Here is an 8,731-nt window from a genome sequence, read left to right on the forward strand (position 1 = left end):
ACCCTAGAAAAAAAAGAAGCAGATACACCCAAGAGGAGCAGAAGGCTGGAAATAATCAATCTCAGGGCTGAAATCAATCAATTAGAAACAAATAAAACTATGCAAAGAATCAATGAAACAAAAAGCTGGTTCTTTGAGAAAATCAACAAGATAGACAAACCCTTTGCCAAACTAACTAAAAAGCAGAGAGAATCTATCCAAATCAACAAAATCAGAGATGAAAAGGGTGACATAACTACAGACACTGAGGAAATTCAAACAATCATTAGGTCCTACTACAAAAGCCTATATGCCACAAAATTTGAAAACCTAAATGAAATGGACAATTTTCTTGATAGATTCCATATTCCAACATTAAGTCAAGATCAGGTAGAAAGACTGAACAGCCCTATATCCCCCAAGGAAATTGAAGCAGTCATTCACAGTCTCCCCTCCAAAAAAAGCCCTGGGCCAAGATGGTTTCAGCGCGGAATTCTAATAGACCTTCAAAGAAGTGCTCACACCAATTCTCCTCAAACTATTCCACAAAATAGAAACAGAAGGTACATTACCAAACTCATTCTATGAAGCAACAGTCACCCTGATACCTAAACCACACAAAGACCCAACAAAAAAAAGAGAACTTCAGACCTATCTCTCTTATGAACATTGACGCAAAAATACTCAATAAAATACTTGCAAACCAAATCCAAGAACACATCAAAGATATCATCCACCACGACCAAATAGGCTTCATCCCAGGCATGCAAGGGTGGTTCAACATACGGAAATCCATCAATGTAATCCACCACATAAACAAACTGAAGGAGAAAAACCACATGATCATCTCCTTAGATGCTGAAAAAGCATTTGACAAAGTCCAACACCCATTCATGTTTAAAGTCTTGGAGAGATCAGGAATACAAGGCACATATCGAAACATAGTAAAGGCAATATACAGCAAGCCTATAGCCAACATCAAACTCAATGGAAAGAAACTTCAATCAATCCCACTGAAATCAGGGACAAGACAAGGCTGCCCACTCTCTCCCTACCTCTTCAACATAGTACTTGAAGTCCTAGCCAGAGCAATAAGACAACTAAAGGAGATCAAGGGGATACAAATCAGAAAGGAAGAGGTCAAAGTGTCACTATTCGCAGATGATATGATAGTATATATGAGCGCCCCCAAAAATTCAACCAGAGAACTCTTCCAGCTGATAAACACCTTCAGCAAAGTGGCTGGATACAAAATCAACTCAAAAAAATCAGAAGCCCTCCTGTATACCAAAGACAAAAAGGCTGAGAAAGAAATTAGGGAAACAACACCCTTCACAATAGCCACTAATAACATAAAGTACCTTGGTGTGACTCTAACCAAGCAAGTGAAAGACCTGTTTGAGAAAAACTTCAAGTCTTTGAAGAAAGAAATTGAAGAAGATCTCAGAAGATGGAAAGATCTCCCGTGCTCATGGATTGGTAGGATTAACATTGTGAAAATGGCCATCCTATCAAAAGCAATCTACAGATTCAATGCAATTCCCATCAAAATACCAACTCAATTCTTTACAGACCTTGAAAAAAAGATTCTCAGCTTCATCTGGAGAAACAAAAAACCCAGAATCTCCAAAACGATCCTGTACAACAACAGATCATCTGGAGGTATCTCCATTCCCGATCTCAAGCTGTACTACAGGGCAACAGTAATAAAAACTGCATGGTATTGGCATAGAAACAGAAAGGAGGATCAATGGAACCGCATAGAAGACCCAGAAATAAACCCACACACCTATGAATACTCGATTTTTGACAAAGAAGCCAAAACCATTCGATGGAAAAAAGACAGCATCTTCAACAAATGGTGCTGGTCCAACTGGATGTCCACATGCAGAAAAATGAAAATAGATCTATATTTATCACCCTGCACAAAACTAAAGTCCAAGTGGATCAAAGACCTCAACATAAAACCAGATACTCTAAATCTGTTAGAAGAAAAAGTGGGGAACAGCCTAGAACTCATTGGCACAGGAGACAACTTCCTGAACAGAACACCAACAGCACAGGCTCTAAGAGCAACAATCAATAAATGGGACCTCATGAAACTGAAAAGCTTCTGTAAAGCAAAGGACACTGTCATCAAAACAAAACGCCTGCCTACAGATTGGGAAAGAATCTTCACTAACCCTTTATCTGACAGAGGACTAATATCGAGTATATACAAAGAACTAAAGAAGCTGAAAAGTAGCAAACCAAGCAATCCAATTAAAAAATGGGGAACAGAGCTAAACAGAGAATTCTCGACAGAGGAATATCGAATGGCAGAGAAACACTTAAAGAAATGTTCATCCTCATTAGCCATCAGGGAAATGCAAATCAAAACGACCCTGAGATATCACCTTACACCCATCAGAATGGCCAAGATGAAAAACTCAAGGGACAACACATGCTGGAGAGGTTGTGGAGAAAGGGGAACCCTCCTCCACTGCTGGTGGGAATGTAAACTGATACAACCACTCTGGAAATCTATCTGGCGCTTTCTAAGACAATTAGGAATAGTGCTTCCTCAAGATCCAGCTATACCACTGCTAGGTATATACCCAAAGTTTGCTCAAGTACACAAAAGGGATATTTGCTCAACCATGTTTATAGCAGCATTATTTGTAATAGCCAGAACCTGGAAACAACCCAGATGTCCATCAACGGAGGAATGGGTACAGAAATTGTGGTATTTTTACACAATGGAATACTACTCAGCAATCAAAAAGGAGGAAATCATGAAATTTGCAGGCAAATGGTGGGATCTAGAAAAGATCATCCTGAGTGAAATATCCCAGAAGGAGAAAGACAAACACGGTATATACTCACTTATATAGACCTATAAGATATGATAAACATAATGAAATCTATACACCTAAAAAAGATAATCAAGAGAGTGGACATGGGGTAAGATGATCAATCCTCATTTAGAAAGACAGATGGGATGCGCATTGAACATATGACAGGAGTCTACTGAGCGCATCTGAAAGACTCTAACTAGCAGTGTTGTCAAAGCAAAGACTCATGACCAAACCTTTGGCAGAGTACAGGGAATCATAAGAAAGAAGGGGAGTTAGTCTGATGAGGAAAGGATAGGAGCTCCACAAGGACCAAATATATCTGGGCACAGGGTCTTTTCTGAGACTGACATTCAACCAAGGACCATGTATGAATGTAACCTAGAACCTCTGCTCAGATGTAGCCTGTGGTAGCTCAGTAACCAATTGGTTTCCCATAGTGAGGGGAACAAGGACTATTTCTAACAGGAACTCAATGACTGGCTCTTTGGCCTCCCTACCCCCCAAGGGAGGAGCAGTCCTGTTAGGCCACAGAGGAGAGCTTTGCAGCCAGTCCTGAAGATACCTGATAAAACAGGATCGGATGAATAGGGAGGAGGTCCCCCCTATCAGTGGACTTGGCAAGGGGCACGGTGGAGATGAGGGAGGGAGGGACTGGGAGGGAATGAGGGATCGGGGACACGGCTGGGATACATAGTTAATAAAATGTAACTGATAAGAAAAAAATAAAATTAAAAAAAAGACTGAAACATCCAAAAAAAAAAATAGACTGCTATGTTCCTTTCTCCCAGAACAGTGGGAAACTAAAAAGGTTATAATGTATAATATTATATATAATATATAATAGCCAATCAGCTTAAAATGCTTTGTTTAGCTACCTAGATACATTGTACTTGGAACAAAATTGATTATGTTTAGCTAGTCAAAATGATGAATGGCCCCCTCCTCACTTCTTATACCTGGTTGCCTGGTTGTTACCTAGTTATGGTTTTTCATATAAAAAGCCTGCCTCAGAAACACACTGGCAAAGGAGACAGACGTCATAACCTGGCTCCCAAGACCGTGTCCCTGACCTGTCAGTTTTTCTTCTACATTCAATAAACATCCATCAACTTGAGTCTGGTATTCAAGTGGTCAATGTGCCACTATTCCTGAACCCATAACAGCAGGATGAGATGTCTGCTCACAGTGAATCCACAGTTAGGAAGCAGAAAGAATTAATGCCAGTGCAGCCCAGCACCTAACAGGGTGCCACTCCACATCTGGGGTGTGTCTCCCCACCTCAATTAACCTAACTTACCAACTCCCTCATACACAAGTCCAGAGATTCGGCTCCAAGATGTTTCTAGAACCAGCCAAGTATGAGCCGTCATATCAAGATCAGGCCCAGGCCCAGGAGGCATACTGACTTAAATGAAATATGGGCCAGTTCCCTTAGAGGACATGCTTTATTACATCACCAAAATCTCCCTTCAAGATCTCGCCAAAGAACCCATGGCCACTTCCCAAGGTGAACGTGTACTGGGTAAGCACTCAAGAACTTTTGACACAGGCTCTGAACTAATCCAGGATGCTCCAAGTCTCACTGCATATCCCTAGTCAGAGTAGGATTTCTAGAAGGTGGTCAGTGACATGCTCAGTCCTGAGGGATCCTGTCGGTCCCCAGCGTCACCCTGCTTCTCCAGTGTGATGAACAATCTTGGTTGTCAATTTAGCTACAAAACCCAATAAGGTGGTCTTGTGAGGGATTTTCTCAGATTATTAGAAGCTGGAAAACCCACACTAAACCTGGGCTGTGTCTTCTGGAAAGAGCCTACATAAAAGGACATAGAAGAAGAGAGCTTTCCTTTTTTGCCTTCTTTCTCTCACTCCAACTGGCAGTTTCATCTCCCCTGTTGCTGTCGCCAGTATTAATTCCAACCTTTTCAGAATTCTGATGAAGACCGGCAAATCTAGAGGAACCCTCATAAATTTCAGCTTAAGAACGAACTACAGGGATGTGCAGCCTCATGGACTAAACAACTACTGGATTCCTAGCCTTTGGGGGACTACCTGGACCACATTCTGTAAGCCAGTCTAATAATAATCAGCTCACTGGCCTTTTTTTTTTTCTTTTGAAGGGTTACTTCAATGTACCCTAGACTCCATTCATTCTATCAGCTCTATCATAGAACACTGATTAAAGCACCTAGGTATAGAAGACATTAGATACATACTTGGCAAATAGCAGAACAAGCTTTCTGACAGATGACAGTGAGAACAAGTCTGGTAGCAGACCAAGAGGAAGCCAATGATTGCCTTGACATAAAAAAAATACATTGATTTCTCATACTGAAGTGGAAAATATGGAGGATGGTGGACTGGAAAGTTGTGGGCTAATTGTGGGCCAATGAGTCCCACCACAACCCCACTGAGTGTGTTCATCTTGTATGGGCAAGAGGATAGACCTTGAAGAATGACAAGGGATTATGGCTTAACCAGGCAGTGTCTTGGATAATAGCTGCCAGGTCAGACATGTTTCCACTGCCTCAGGAAATCCATACATCCCCTAATACCTGTTACATAATGATCAACTAGTAAATATTTCCCCCTCCCCTCTTTACTCATGGGTAACGGCCACCAGAAACAGTTTGCTTCTAGGTGCCAGTGTCAGGAATACGCTTTATGTCCGACCTGGGAGCCAATCAGCCTTATCTCACAAGTTAATGTACAGGAATTCTGGCCTCCCTTTTTCTTCCAAAAGGCATCACTGCATTAACTCCATCACATAGATGATATGCTAGTTGGACCTGGTTCCTAAGAAGCAATGATGATTCTAGACACATGGTTAAAACATTTATATGCTGCAGAGTAGGAAATAAATTTCAGTATTGTGAGGTCAAGGGTACATTGAGGTAACCCTTCTAATGGGAAGGCTAATGAAATGCATCTAGTTCCTCATTCAGTGAAGCAAGACGCTCAATACCTCATGAATTATCATGGCAGCATTTTCTTTATTTAAGTGGAGTGGATTACTCCAGCCTGTAATAAACACTACAAAAAAGCTACTAGTTTTGAGTGGAGTCCGAACAAAGGAAAAATCTTATTCAATTGAGTTGGAGTTTCCTGTGCCTTGAACTTGCTAGATAGCAAGGGGTGATACGGCATTTATGACCCTTTGCCTTTGCTCGCCAAGCACTGGGGTTCCTTACAAGTGCCACAACACCTGGTTTATTGCTGCCAGCCAGCCTTGTCTGACTAAAAAACAAAAACAAAGGCAAAACATGCTCTGTATCTAAGAGCACCCTGACCCTTGGCAACTTAAGGACAGGGATAAATGATTTGTAAAACAGATGTTTCCACCTCAAGAAAGTTGGAATATGGTATTTCTTAAGATGTAGCAGCTTGTTACGTTCCCATGTATTTTCCCTACTCACACTTCCTCGTCTTTGTCCTCTGTGGTGATCTGTTCAGCAGAACCATCTCTTATAAACATGGTTTGATGATCATACAGTTTCTTTGTTATGTAGCTGTTCCTAATAAAAGCTCAGGACAGGATGCTCTCTGAATCCTTAGAGCTTCTCACATGCTCTTTGGGTCCCAGCCTCTCCTGCTGAATATTCACAGATTCTTTTCACATGCTCTTTGGGTTTCAGCCTCTCCTCAGGCTACAAGGGAAAGTTCTGCTTCTGTAGAAAATCCTTCGTTGCTTTGGCCATATGTGTCACCGTAAAGTACTCATGAAGGCAGGGATGATCCCTGGGGGCTTTGGCAGGCTGCTCTGTACGATGTCATAGGATTTTGAAGCAAAGCCATGACAGCCTCAGTGGAAAACCTACTGTCTTTTGTGTGTGAACTTGGAGTCTCAGAGGAAATTGAACACTTACCCCTGGAGTTGCCAAGGTACCATGCCAACTCAGCTGCCTGCCGTGGACTGGGTGCTATCTGGCCCATCAAAGTTAACCTTGGTGTGTACCACATGCACCAGTGAGAAGCAGGATAAGTGAGGCTTGACACTTCCTGACTGACCCTCAGCCCAGCCAAAGACAGTAATCACCAGCCTGAGTGTAAGCAATGAGGTTTTCCTGGTACCAAAGAGCAAAGCCGGAGGCACCTTACCTCTTCCACATCCTAACATTCCTAAAAAGCAAGCCAATCCTTTCCTGAAGCCAGGCCAGGTTCATGTCATCTGATGATAGGATGCTTATCACGGAGGCTTCTGCGCGAGTGCCTATGCAGACACCAAGCGGACAATAGGCTGAGTGCAAGCCCAGCCAGTTATCATTGCTCATAGTCACACATGTGGACCTGCGGCTTGAGGGTCACACTAGTGCCAGACTGATACAGGGAAACGGAAATGTGGAGATGCATGGACCATTCCACAGGCAAGAGCTCTATTAGCTCCACTGGCAGTACTATTGGGGTGTCTAAACAAAGTGAGGTGACCATTCTTAAAGGTGCTCAAGGGAGGGAAGAGAGTTTAGTTAATGTGTGGTCTATCTGACGAAGATTGTCTCCCAGCTAGTGAGGAAGGAGGAAGAAGAAAGCTGGCTCTGGAGCAAATCTCTGTCAGGAGAAAAGCCACGGGAGGTATAGCCTGCCAGCTCATCACAAGAGCACGTCAGGAGCACAGAAAACCTAAATCGTGGGTGTGTGTATTAGTTAATGAATAGTGATAGGAATATCTGCATGGTCATGGTTTTTGTTTTTGATAACAATTTTTTTTTGGCCGAGGTTTGTTGGTGCTTTATTTTTCTTTAACAACCTCATACATGTAATCCTGTCAGTCTCATGCCCCCTGCTTTACTCCTCACCCCCCCCACACTTCTACTGAACCCCTTCTTCCCTTCAAATCCCTGTTCTGCTTTCTTGTTTGCTTAAATGCGGTTGTCTGCATGAATATCCAGTGTGTGTGTGTGTGTGTGTGTGTGTGTGTGTGTTACATAACACAAGGCCTTGTGGGTACAAGCCTGCAGAGTCCAGAACAAGACAGCCAAGAGTCTTTCCCTGTCACTGTCTCCTTTACTGTCTTGAGATAATCTCTCACAGAAGAGGACACTCACCATTTAGGCTGGTTTGTCTGACCAATGAGCTCTTGAGACATACCTGCCCCTGCCTGTCCCCCGTGCTGGTGGGGTCACAGGCACGTACAACCATGCACATCTTTTTATGTGGGCTGGAGATTTGAACTCAGGTCCTTGTGTTTTCACAGCAAGCATTCTTACCCACTGAGCCATCTCCCCGACCCCTGAAAGTACTGGTATTTTAAGTCATGGAGCAGATCCCTTAGAGATGGAGTGCCAACTATATAAAAATTTAACCCTAGTAAAACAGCTAGGAAAGGTACAAATAATAAATCAGAGCCTTCTCAGGCACAAATACTTCTCTAGCAATAACTACAGGAATGAGACACGGGTTAGCACTCCCCCATACCCTGAAGGGAAAACCACCTAACCTTTAACCGAGGCTAAAGTGTTTGTAGGCTGTTGGGGAGTGAGCTAAGCTCCAAGGCCCCTTGTGACACGAGGACAGCCATGAGCATGCCTTGGGCTCCAGGGTCTTTATGTCAGCCCTAAACCAGACTGCAACGGGCCAGGAGACTGCACGGGAGGAGTCGGGAGTAAAGAGGGTGGAGATGCGGTGAATACACTTATTCACGTGTGGAACTGCTAGGGAATAACTTACTAAAAGAGGAAGAAGTGAAGCACTGCAGTCTCCGATCAACTGTACTCCTTCACCCCCCAGGGATGCAAAGAGCTGAGAGACTCCAAAGGAAAAAGGGACTAGAAAAAGTCACCTGAATGATGAGCAAAACCGATGGACAATGCTTGAGCGGGAGCCGAGATGAAAAGGTTCAATTGGACAAACAGCCGATGTGCATACTTCACACATGAGAGTCACACACACACACACACACACACACACACACACACACACAC

The sequence above is a fragment of the Psammomys obesus genome, unplaced genomic scaffold (assembly GCF_907164565.1).
Source record: "Psammomys obesus unplaced genomic scaffold, mPsaObe1.curated_primary_1811, whole genome shotgun sequence".
Lineage (NCBI taxonomy): Eukaryota > Metazoa > Chordata > Mammalia > Rodentia > Muridae > Psammomys > Psammomys obesus.